General features: G+C 37.6%; 1 long non-coding RNA gene across 3 annotated transcripts in view; it reads right to left on the reverse strand.

Moving 5' to 3' along the window:
- Window positions 1-1,398: 1,398 nt before the first annotated feature.
- Window positions 1,399-13,351, reverse strand: part of LOC116444059 — a 33,911-nt gene continuing 21,958 nt past the window's right edge. For 2 of the 3 annotated variants that reach the window (XR_004240193.1, XR_004240191.1), the window contains exon 4: window positions 1,399-7,669. This is a non-coding gene — a long non-coding RNA (uncharacterized LOC116444059). Of the gene's footprint in view, window positions 7,670-11,485; window positions 11,700-13,351 lie in introns of all 3 variants that reach the window. The other variant, XR_004240192.1, reaches the window with a different exon arrangement.

The following is a 13,351-nucleotide window of genomic DNA, read 5'->3' on the forward strand; positions in this document are numbered from 1 at the left end:
AACAGAATGATCACTGAGAGGGGGTAAAGCTACAGAAGCTGAGTTATTATCTTTTTGGTTGTCCAGTTTGTATTCCCCTCCTCAGTTTTCAAAACTCTGGCATTTCTATTTGTTTCTACCCATTTTATTGTTAATTGCTTGTGTACTTATTGTTACCTACAAAAATATTTTGTCACATAAAATTAGTTGTTATGGCTGTATATTTCAAGCAGAAAAGTTTTGTGTACAGTAAGTTTTAACAAGTGATTATAGTAATAGCTTGCTTGTGCCTGTTGTGTATCTTATGAAAGCAGAAGGAATTTTACTTTGGCAAAGACAGCAGATAATTGCCAATAGACTGTCCTTTTTTATTCTGTTGTAATGCAGCAGAATTCTGCTTATTGAAAGATAAATCAGTGCTGGTTTTGTAGTGGAGTCTAGTTATTATTTTAAGGGCATTGTAAATCTCTTCTACCAAATTTATAGTCATGGACCATATTTATTCTTCCAGCAATTTCCAGAAAAGCTGTTTGTGAGGATAATTCAATCAAACTGGGACTACTCTAGCCACTGAAAGGTGATCATTCAGTCACCATGCCCTGTCACCCCACAAACTATTGGCCATCAAATATCCTTGTACTCACAAATACCAAGTTATTTTAAATGTACTTTTAACATCTACAGTTTTAGTTACGAGTAATATATGGCTCTAAGGTAACTCAAAGAAATTAATGCTAATTGAATAGATGAGAAGAATGTTATTCATTACACAGACTAATTCAAAACTGCTAATGCAGTTATCAGATGGAAGTCAGATTTGTTGTATCAGTTAATTCCTATATGAATATTATGGTATTAAGAATAGCTGCTACATGTTGAGACAGTGGAAAACTCTAAATGCTTTTTGCAAACCCGTTCCATTTCTTTTTCCAAGGTTGTTAGCTTTGATTTGTAGTTCTTTATCTTATACTGAGTGAATTTTTTTCATGCAGGACCAAGTGCATTAATAGCTTAGGGCAATATTATGAGTTATTTTAGGTAAATCTGCCCATAGAACAATGTTTACAGCTGCTAAGTAATACCATTTTGGTTCTCAAGGTTATTAAATCAGGTTCTAACTTGTAAGGACACTATGCAAGGAAAATAAGCAATATAATAAACTATATAATATTTTGGAAATTAATAAGTTTAAGAATCTGTCAAGTATTCAGTGTATAAAATAAACATTCATGCCTCACTTTGCAGATGTGAACTTGTTCATTTTAATGTATAGCAGATTACAACATCCAGAAGGAAAAAAGGAAAAAAAAAAACCCAAAGCCTTCCAGCAACACATTCCCTTTTCTGTAGTCACTCATCACTCATCTCTGGTATATCAGAGAGAGAAAGCAAAGGGAATAAAGTATAAGAATCACCAAGTGACATCTGACATTTATTCACTGCTGAAACAGCTACAAAAAATGAAAGCAGAATGGAAAATTTCACTGCAGAGGAATCACTGTGGGGATTAAGCAAGGTCTAACTGATTTGCATGTGAAGTTGTGCTAGCATGATCATGCTACTTTTTGAATGTCAGTGTGTGTATTTTTGCAGTGCTGCATTCTGCCTTCAGGAGGTATCAGTCCTCTCAAATAGCTAGAGTTCTTTCATCTGGCCAAGCTCAACTTAAATCCGGCCTGATCTTCTTCCTCCTCATGGTTTGTCTGGATCCTCAGTTTGACGGCACCATTGTGAGGCAGTCCACAGGCCCCCCTGGTACGTGGCAGCACTGCGTGGTCAGGTGACAGCTTATCTGCAACCAACTTAACCAACACAGCATTTTGAAGCATTATGCTAAGTTACTATCTAAAATTCTGGGCAAAATAGACTTGGGTCAACTTAGCACTTTGTTTGAGATGGAAACCATTCCTGTACTGGGAGTGCTGTGCTCATATGATGTATCTGTTTATTTGTGTAGCTGACTTTTTTGGCTCTAGTTTAGGCTTTCCTACATGATGCTCTGTTAACGGGATTTTAGAATCATACATTTTGTCCTTTTGATTATAAGTTTACTTTACCATCATCTAAGTTATGCTTCAGAATCCTTATATTCCAGCCTACTAAATTCTCCTGATATTCCCACCAGCTGAAAAATAAATGCGTCTGCAGGTATGGAAAAGTGTGTTAGTACAGCATCTCCAAAGAAGACTATATACTTTCTATTTCCAAATTAACTGAGGAGACTGGTAAGCAGCAGCTACTAAAAATAACCATCTAGGTCTTAATGACTTGTGGCCAACCCAAGACTTGTCTCAAGGGAACTTCAGTAGTTGTGTTAATTTTGCTTAAGCCTGGACTAATAGAGGGGATTTATAAAACTGGAAAAAGGAAGTAGTTATAGTTCCACCTTGATGGGAGTGGAATATAACATAATCATTGCCACATCATGGCCTGTGGTAAATAAAATTCTGAAGTTTTCTGTAGATCTCCAGTTCCTTAAAAAGGATTCATTAGAATGATCCATGTCATAAAAGATGTGTTAGCTTGACTTTGATAAATTAATAGAGAACTATGGGTGATTATATTTTTATCCATTAATTGAAATCATTCAACACTGTTTATGGCAGAAAGGATTAGATGGCTTTTTATTTTTTTAATTGAGAATGCACACCATTGCTAAGAGTAATAGTGTTGATAGTGTTGATGTAAAATGCCTCATAGAAATTTGAGTGTATGATGTGGTACAACAGAACATCTTGATTAAAAGACTGGCATGTAAAATCAAGAAGAAATGGAAGAAAGAGCTGTTTGGAGCCCTGGGGGCTGAAGGCAAGAACACTATCTTAGAATAAGTTCTCAGCTTCATGATTCAGCAGATGTGTAAGAACTCAGAAAAGCAATGCTACATGATGCCATTTAAAACCTGACCCTTGAAAGGCTAGGTGAGGAGCACTACTAAAACAATAGAATTGATTTATTTACAACTGTGAAATGAGAACAGGATGTGTCCCAGTGCACATTTACAAACAGAACATAACACAAACATGCAGTGAAGTGGGCTCATATCCAACCAGCTGGCAAATTTCAATTAATTGGAATCACATTATTTCTCCAAATTAGGATAATATTAAAATGCATCAGCTCTATGTAATTCAGGAGAGTGAGGCTTCCTACTGAAGGTCTACTCATGAAAAGAGTGCCCAAAGGGCCATCTGCCTCACCAGTAAATAGAAGGTTTACTTTGATGAACTACTTCTGTTACCCTACACACTCAGTGAAGTCCTTCAGACCTGACTTTGACCTATGACTGACTGTGGTGCTCTGGATCTTGCTGGTTTGGACTCAAAGAGTGAGCGGACAAAATATGGGTGTCCCCCCCATATTTTTCAAAATACCTAGAGGCCTTTTAGTCCAGTGTACAGATTTGAACCCAACCCTCAAAAGCACCTTTGTGAAAGAAACCACGCCCTTGCCAAAAAAGCACCTTGCCTACTGTGTAAAGCTATGTAGCAGGAGGCATAGATCAGAACCCAGTGAGGCTGAGAGCGTGGTGAGCCTTGATCTCCATGTAGTGTATGGTAGCAGTAATCACTAAAGTAATGAGTAGAAAGTAGAGGCAACTGCTCTTCCATCTATCATTTAAATGTATGTGCAGTTAACCACAGAGATTCTAGGCCCTAAGAAGACTTTATTTTCAGCTATAAGCACACCTATATGACAATCTATGTACAGGCAGAGAAGAAATCTTCTGTGACTCTGTGGATTTACCTCCTAGCTATCTATGGCAGTTTATTTCCCAGAACATGCACTGTTGAGAATCCAAATTTTATTAGCAGCTCTTCTCATGTATCATGCATGGGAGCCTTTGCACTTAGCTCCATGTGTGCTGGTTTTGGCTAGGGTAGAGTTGAATTTCTTCACAGGGGCTGTGTTTTGGATTTGTGCTGAACACAGGCTGATAACATAGAGATGTTTTTGTTATTGCTGAGCAGGGCTTGCACAGAGCCAAGGCCTTTTCTGCTTTTCATACTTCCAGGCTGGCAAGGAAGTTGGGTGTGCATGGGAGGTTGGGAGGGGACACAGCCAGGACAGGTGATCCAAACTTACCAAAAGGATATTCCAGACCAAATGGCATCTTGTTCAGTATATAAAGCTGGGGAAGAGAAAGGAGGGGGAGATTTGGAGTGATGACATTCATCTTCCGAAGTCACTGTCACATGGGATGGGGCCCTGCTCTCCTGGAGACTGCTGAACACCTGCTTGTGGGAAGCAGTGAATTAATTCCTAGTTTTGCTCTGTTTGTGTCCACGACTTTTGCTTTCCCTGTTAAACTGTCTCTATATCTTAAACCATGAGTTGTCTTGCTTTTACCCTTCCAGTTCTCTCCCCAGTCCCATTGGTGGGAGAGTGAGCAAGGGGCTGTGTGGGACTTGGTGGCTGGCTGGGATTAAACCACGACACTGAGTTGTAAGGACCACCAGAGGACAGAACATTTAAAGAAGGTGCTTCAATACTCAATTCTGTTACGAATCTTCTAAAAATAGTGATTTTTTCGATTACCAGGTCATTTTAAGTTACATCACAATGTGATCATGGAGATTAGACATCATGTACTTATTAAAGCTGACATCTGAAGGCTTTTCCAAAAAATAACTTCTCCCTTTGCAGAGAGGATTTCTCAATCACCTTAATCTTTTGTGGTATTTGAGGATAAAAAGATTCTCCAATGACTGGAAAATTTCCAAAAGGATGTCTGGAAAATTGCAAAATAAAGACCTATGTATGACTCATGAATTGACCATTCATTCATGAGATTATTTTACCATACATTCTAGCTGAGGACTGAAGGAAATCACTGCGTCATTCAGCTTTCAGGTTCTATGTCTCCATATATTAGATCCTTCCCTGCTACATCAGGAGGTGTTCTTCTACCATGTGAATCGCCCATAAAGGATGTGCCTGCCTTGCCTGCCCCATAGGGAACAGCCTCCACTGCTGGCTTAGTGGTTTGAGTATTTAGGAAACAGAAAATCTAGGTTTAATTATCTTTTCAACCTGATGGTGGCCTAATTACACCTACTCCTCTGAGAGGCTATGAGGAAAGATATGTTCTCTAAGCAACCTGGTAAAGTGATGTTTGTGTTCAGTAGCAAATCCCATTTTCACTGGATGACAGGAAGAAAGAATTGGCTCCCTAAGTCTAGCTAATCTTGCTTAGTGTGGGCAAGGGAATACTGAATCCTTATTTGCATATTTCTTTTTAGAGTTTAGTGGAAACTACAAACACCAAACTAGGATTTTCCAACTCTGTTTTCTCTTTCCAGTGCTGTAACGAATAGAGAGTAGAATCACGTTCCTGGTTGTTGTTTTGGTTTTTTTTCTCTCTCTTATAATCTTGCATCCTTTGTAGGGTAACATTTATTCAACAGGAAAGGCTTCAGATATTTCTGTTGTTTTGTACTGGACTCATATTTTGTGTATAGACAGGGAATTCCAGGAAACTGTTCTATGTACTCTGCCCTTTCCAGTTTTGCTGAAGAGACATTTAATCTCCTGACTGTTTTGGGAACCCGGGAATCTTCCCAGTCCACATTGGTTCTGAAAAAAACAGTGCACTGGGCATCTGAAGAAATTCAAGGGCTCATGAAAAGAGACAACAGCAAGTTTATGGGCTGCTAGTGTCTGCATTAAAGCTACATGGTTTTGTTTTCTTTAGTTGTAGTAGCAGGTAGAGTCATAAGTTGTGGTACTGGACAGAGACAGAGCAAAGTGCTTCATTAATCATTCAGGCTGATGAGTATTTAATTAGTTTAATTATGTTTATAGAATGAGGTAAGTAACATCATTGTTTCTCAAATGGGGAAGCTGATGCATAAGGAAAATAAGGAGCTATTTTAATATAAGTATTCTCTGCTCCTAGCTCAATTGGAAGGCCAAATGTATTTTTTTCCTGCTTTTTCTGGTCAGGCTTTTAGTGAATACTAAATAATGAATTTATACCATGAAGTTTGCCAAGAGGCATAGGAATGCATACCTAGAAGAGACTTCCTGCACCATTGACACCTCCCTTACCTGATAGCTGTGCTTTAGAATTGTTTTCCTGGAACATTGCCTACAGTATTCCAAATGAGATTTCCACCTGCATTGATACTTCTCCATCACTACTTGAAATACTAAATCTAGTTGGAAACTGCTAGTCCTCAGTGCCACTAATGTGTTCCAATCTTTTCTGCATTGCAAATCCTACTACGCCTAATTCTTATAGTTTCTGCTAGAGCAGAAATGCTTATTAGTATCTTTCTCTCTGAGTTTAAATTCATATTATTTTCCATTTCTCTATTATTTTTCTAACCTCACAATCATTCCTCATGTATAATAAGCTATTCTCCCCTTTCTTCATAATTCCCCCCAGCTTCACTGTCAGAAAATTTTGCTAACACAGTCATTAAGAAAATAAACATCGCTTAAGGGAAATATGAATTAAAAATCTAGATGAAACGCACCTCCAAAGTTAGTTTAAGACAGTGTAGAATAAATAATTATCTCTTTAACCTTTTGCCCCTCAGCAGACTATATTCCAGTTGTGGGATGGATTTAATCTAAGGATGGTTACAACCATATCTTGGAATCTTGAAATAAGCTACATATAATTAATATTCCAGAAGCTCTGTGCTGCTGTATGCTTCTTGTTTGGGGAACAAAACAAACCCAAACACAACAGCATATATCAGATTATTATTATGTAAAAATCCCACTTATAACTCCAAACACAGAGGAAGAAAAAATTGTTGGTCCTAAAGTGCCGTCATTTCAATAAGAAGGAAACCTGGGTTAGACAGAAGTCTGGAAAACTAGTGTCATAACTACTGAGTGATACAGTCATTCTTAAAAAACTAAGCCAATAATGAACTCATCTGCTTTACAGCTCACTGCTTATGCTTCTGAAAAGGTGTTTCAGGGAAAACTGAAAGAAGCTGAGGGAAAGGTTCTGAGAGACCCCTTTTCTTTTTTTTTTTTTTTTTTAATCCAGTGTTTTGGAGAGAGGCGCAAACAGGATTTAGGTACTTAACTTTCATCTGAGATGGGTTGATATTTTCTCACCCAAACGAATCAATTTCCCTAACTTCTTTATAATGAAACTATACACACTTTACTGAACTTTAATCAAGTAGGTAGAGTTAATTGAGTTCTTACAGGGCTTGCCAGACAGGCAGATTTGCAGCAGCAACAGCTATCCCTGATGTTTTCCCAAGGGGTTTGGGTTTTCATGGCCCAGAGATCTGAAGCAGATCTGGCCAGGCTGTGTTTATGTGCTGCAGAGCCATAAAAACCTGACCACATCTCTTAATATCTTTGCTTCAAAGAGGGATCTGGAAATCTGTGTCTCACCAATGCAAGTAGGTTACATTGCAAACCAGTGCCAGCTTGGGTTTGCCTTCAGTTTTCATCTGCAGCAGCTCAGAAGCAGCTCAGCATTAAGGTTCAGCCTCTCTCCCTGGTGTGGAACTGAGGGGTAGGTGGACACATTAGGAGAAAGAGACTCTGTTATCTCTGCCTGTAAGCAGCCGTTCTGGAAGCTCAATCTCACATGTGGGCTCAGTCAGGGAACAAAAGATGGAGTGCAGCTGGCTCACCATGCATGGTGTTCACTCAAACATTGCAAATGCAGTTTCCAGTAGGGAGTTTTCCTGGAATTTCTGGTTGCAGGTCCCTGGAATGATATTAAAGTTACAAAATATTGGAATTTCCCAGTTTTACTCACAGTATGAGTCAAAAGCAGATCCCAGAATTAATTACAGTTTGAAAGAAACCTTTTTTGCAAGAATTGTTAGTAAAAAATAACTTTCCACCCCACACCCCCAAGAACGTCAGTAAATAAAAATGTTACAGAGAGACCTGGAGCTTAAAGTTTAGTGAGAGTTAGGACCTCACATTGGCATCTACATGGTGCATTTTCACCAAGCTCAGCCTTGAAATGGCATTGCCTCATGTAAGATCAATCTCCATTCGTCCTTTCCTGGACACACCTTCTGATGTTTTCAATGTTTCTTATTTCTCTGAACTAAAAGAGGTTTGTTTTGGTTTGTTTTGGTTTGGTTTTGTTAGGATAATGTGAAAAACAACTCATAACCTCATAGAACATGTAACTTAATACCTATAAATAATGTAAAATAGCCCAGCTTATTTGACAATGTTATGAGGTAATGTTTGAGGATGTTACCTGCATTTCTACACCTGTTCTCATCACATACCTTCATGCTCATTTCAGAATGACTAAAAGCAAAATATAGATAGATTGATAGATAGATATGCCCAAAACTAAATTTGCTTAATAATGCTTCTCTCTCCCTGCTCTTAAAAGCTTTTTTTTAACCTTTTTTCCCCTCTTATTAAACATATCTATGTTTCCACTTCCTTTTGAACTGAGATCCAAGTTAGTACCAGAGCTGCAAACAGAATGCAGAAATCCTATATGTTGTTTCTGTGGTGCTGCAGCCAGAAAAAAAAAATCAGTAATTGATTTAACAGTCATAACATATGTTGGTAATCAGATCACTTATACTCTGAACCCTATACAATAAGGCTAGAAGAATATATTTTAAATAAAACACTTTTAAAATGTTTTCTAGATTTCTCTCTCTCATTGAGACCTTTCCTAAGTTCTTTAAAAGATCTCAGACAGGAGACAATAATTGGATTTCCAGACCTGTCTTTATTACTTGAACTAGAAAGAGAGGTCCAGAATGAATGGTCTAATTTTTTGCCAGAATGGATTCATTACTTATATGAACTGACTCTAGTTTTGCTCGTCTAGGAAAAGGGCCCTCTCACATTTATGCATTTAAAGGGAGTCTGCTGCTCAGTCTTTAGAGATGTAACAAGCAAAGTCCTAGTTTTAATTGCATATTGACCTGCAACATTTATGTAGATGCTCATTCAAAATTAATAAAAACCCCACAACAAATCAAAAACAAACTAATAAAAAGGAGAAAGACTGAGAATAAAACAAGTATTAATGGCTTTTAAAAATGTGTAAATTTTTTTGTTGTTGTTTTTAACATGATATCTTTCTAAGCTAGAAATATTGCCTCCAAAAGCATACTCAGCCTGCTCAGTCTGACATACTGGTACGTTATTTTTTAGCAAACTTGCTGCTGTTTCAAAGTAGCAGAAATCTGTCTTGTTCTTTTTCCATCAGAGGTTTCTTGAGATATTCCTAAGAACTAGGAATTTATTTTGGACAGAAACACCAGCTCTGTTACAACAAAAAAAAATAAAAGGATGAAGAAGCATTCTTTTCTATGTATACAAAATAAATTACTTCCTTAGATTTCCTATACACTTGACTGATACATATAGGTGATTTTTAACAATGCACTGTTGAATGTCTGTAGGTTCCTTCCTGTATTGAGAAGGAACAAAGAATCTTTTCAGACTGAGCTTGTATTCCTAGCTCAGGAAGTTTCCACTATGTCCACTATAGGGCAATACCCTCAAGGGGAATGGCTCTGACATTTCTGACATTTCTGTAGAGCTGGACACGTGAATGGACTCCAAAATATGTCAGTGAAGTGCTCCATCACTGGCTTCACATTCAAACTCTTTGCTAATACAGGAATTTCCCAATTCAACCTCTCATCAGGCCCTACAAGGACTTAAGTTGACTGGTATTTTTGGATCAGACATCATCATTAGAGCATGAAGCAGAAATCTCTCCCAGTTTAAAGTCTTGGTAAATATGATTATATTTTTAAACTAATTCTATACATGTAATAGGTGTCAGAGGAAAATCTAATTTACTCTCTCAAATTGGTTTGTTATATTAACCAGATTAACATGCAGACAGAGAAGTAAATGTATGTTTTAATTCTGATTGCACTGGGGGATACATCTTCCTACCAGATAGTGCCAACTTTATATGACTGTAAATACCCTCTGAAATTACAAATGGGCATAATATTGGTTTCCAATCTATTTTTTTATATATTTTTTATACCTTGTTTCATATCCATCCTTATATTAGAAATATATATTTTTAATATATTTCCTAAGGAAAGCCTTAGGAAAGATATACTCTTAATTGTGGCAGTGAAATGTGGCATAAATGCTGGATAGATAATGAAAGGTTTTCACAGGTTTCTAGCCCACATTAATTTGATGGCCTTTGACTAATTCAAGTAAGATTTAAACAAACCCCCTTCTTCAAATTAAATGTAAACTTCAAACCTCCTTAGAATTGCCTAGAAAAAAATATTCTGAGAATTCATACTACATGAACTTGTATGTGACGGTATTATTTGCATTGACCAATATCCAGGGAAAGGACTTTTAATCTGCTTTGCTCCAAATCAAACATGACTACATTGACAGTATTGTGCTTACTACAACTTGAAGTTAGCATGGTAGGTTGAAAATATCTTAAGACTTCCTTCTTTTTTCCACCCACAGCCATGAACCTGATTTTTAGTGTCCTTAAATCCTGTCTGAATCTTTGTTAATTTTGCCAAAAGAACTGCTTATGAAGCAATATTAAACACTCTTTATACCTAAGGAGCTGTTACATATGGCCACAATTATGTGCTGACCCCTTCATGAAAGAATATGGTCATATATAAAATGTAAAATGGTATCAAAACTTAAAAACAATGCACTAAGAGAAACAGAGGTGGCAGTAATTTCTTTTTCCTTTCTTGGATCACAATGTTCATATTACTAGAAAATGCATTTTCTTCTCTTTGGGATGTGTCTGAATGGTGCCTGCAAGCCAATTGTGCTGGGAAAGACAAACTTGGCTGGGATATGACAATCTTCAGATCGTTTACCTAATTTAAACATAAATTTATAAGCGATCTTGATGATGTCTTTCATTCTCTCTTAATCAATTTTCATTTTTAATCTGTTTCCTATTTTCCAACTTTACCAGGTGAAGAGTCACTTTGCATTATAGAACAATTTAGGCCGCACAGAATGAATGCTTCTGGGGACAGTTGCAGCCAGGTCCACCTACAGAAACAAACTCCCTGCCAGCCATAAGGAGTTTGGTATCAGATCTCAGGTCCAGTGCCTTGTTTTTAGTTTCCCAAGAAGGAGATTCTATTCCAAAAAGAAATTAAAGGGAAAATAATATCTGCCGTGACTCAGCAGATATTAACGTACACTGTAGGAATTCCTGGCTAAGGAAACTGAACCTGTTCAGTTTTTGTCATGCCCTTGAACTGAAGGATAAAAGGAGAGGGTTGTTTATCAGTATGAAGCCTTGCATTTCTAATACCAGGCCTGAGCTGAAATTCTCTAAGCCAGAACAGGTTTGTTTTCTATGAGAGAAGGATTATGACTCCTCAGCTTCCATACTGGCATTTGTTCTTCTATATTTGAAGATCATTTCATTCTTTTTGCAGTGTTTTATTTTACTCTGCCAGGTTTTGTAATTCAAATTCTCAAAGGGTCTTGAGTCTGCAACGGAAAACAGTAAAAGTACAGAAAATGAATTTCCTGCTAATTAAAACTTCTGTGGGGAATGTTTTACCTCGTTGTAGAACAAGGCTTGCCATTCAGTCCATCACTGTTAAAAGAAAGTCCTGGTCTTTCCTTCATTCATTGCTTGCTATTCAAACCAGGACTGTTCTTTTTGGAATTGACTGAGTTTTTTGTCCTCTTTTGCTTCTTGTGTATTCAGAGGTTACCCTTGGACAAATCTCCCCAAGGAAGAGGCCTGTGTGACAGCAACCTGAAACTGACCCCTGGAATGAAATGACATTTAAAATTAAATTATGTACTTGTTTATAGAAATGTTGACTGACTAAATGCCTTAGGACTGCCAAAGTTCTCCTGTGTTGCTAAAATGATTTTAGAAAAATTGTGGTTGTGTAACATTTGCTTGCTCCTGTTCATTCAAGTCCAGTCTGGTCTACCTGGAAATCCCTCCATGATCTCCCACAGCCAGTGCTGCCCCTCTGACTTTGTCAGTTCATATATAAACTGTTCATATATAAAACAGTTCTGAATAAACACACAAGGCACTTATAATGGTATAGGAAGGAGCATGACTGCTGGTGACAGACACGGCACCAGAGGAATCTGTGTTGTTCTTGGCTACAGTCACTTCCAGTCAGGAAAATAATACTTTTTTTTTCCTTCATAGCACAACTTCCAGCTTTCAGGGCAGTAATTTCCTTATACTTTGGATGGGTGGAAAAGCTATAAACAAATGCCTGTGGCGAGTAGGAAGAGAGGTTGCAACAGGCTGTCAAAGCAGAAGAAACAAAAAACCACCTTAAGGTTTCAAGAAAAACAAAAATTTTTCAAAGGGTGTTCTAAGGAGCAGCACCTATTCTAGCTCGCTCAGCACTGTCAGGGTTGATGACTCTGCAGCCATCCCTGCTGTCAGGAGAGAAATGAGAAGTCAGAAAGAGCCACTAGCTATGTCTGTTGTGAAATACCAGGAATAAACTGCTTCTTATTCTGAAACCACAATGTCAAATATTTGTTTAAATGAAAATGTAGAAAAAGTGAGTGAGGTTTTACCTCTCTTAAGTAATCTACTTTAAGGTCTTCTAAGCATACCAAACAGTTTGCAACTGTGAAACCCAGCAAGAATCTGAACAAGGCATGCACTTAAATAGAAATGCACACACTAGCCTTCGGTTTGGCTTGAAAGCTGCTGGTAGGGTCTTGCCTTACGTTTATTTTAATTAATATTTTCTGTTCTTAGAAACATCCTAACTTTTCTCTCAAGCAAAATAAGAGGCAGAAAACTTGAGTAGTGAAACAAAAAGGGAAAAACCCCAAACTTAACAGCAGTTAGTAACACTTGGTTGAAAGTGAGTATTTCTGCACTTGCTCGTATGTGGCTTTGAGCATGGAGCCAAGAGCAGGACTGATGCTTTTCCACATCGGCATTCTCACAGACAAGCCTCTGGAGAAGAAGGAAGTTCTGCATCATGCTCTCTCAGCTTTCCATGAAGCCCACAAGAGAGTGGCTGGCTCTTCTGCAATCCCTCCAAAAGCCTACTAAAATAGAAAAAGACAAAAGATCCTTGGTCTTCACTAGAATTTCAGCACAGTATGATGGTGCATTTTCTATCCCATTGCTATGCAGCAGTAGAGGCTTCTTCCATGACTGAAAGTCTGTAAGCCTCTGCTGAAAGAAAATAATGCTCTTGCAGATATTTTGGGTAACAAGCATTTCTAATGGCAAATTTTATTTTATACACGTCTTTTTAAAAAAGTCAGATTTCAGTTGGTTGAGTTTATAGTTTTGAAATCTTGAAAGCAGAACATGTGAGTTGCCAGTGTTCCTTAAAGAACTAAAAGTCACTTACATATTTTAACCTAAAGGTAACTTCTCTGTCTTGTTTCATATAGACACTGTACCTCATAAGACCTAGGTCTG

Source organism: Corvus moneduloides, chromosome 5, assembly GCF_009650955.1.
Source record: "Corvus moneduloides isolate bCorMon1 chromosome 5, bCorMon1.pri, whole genome shotgun sequence".
NCBI classification, from domain to species: domain Eukaryota; kingdom Metazoa; phylum Chordata; class Aves; order Passeriformes; family Corvidae; genus Corvus; species Corvus moneduloides.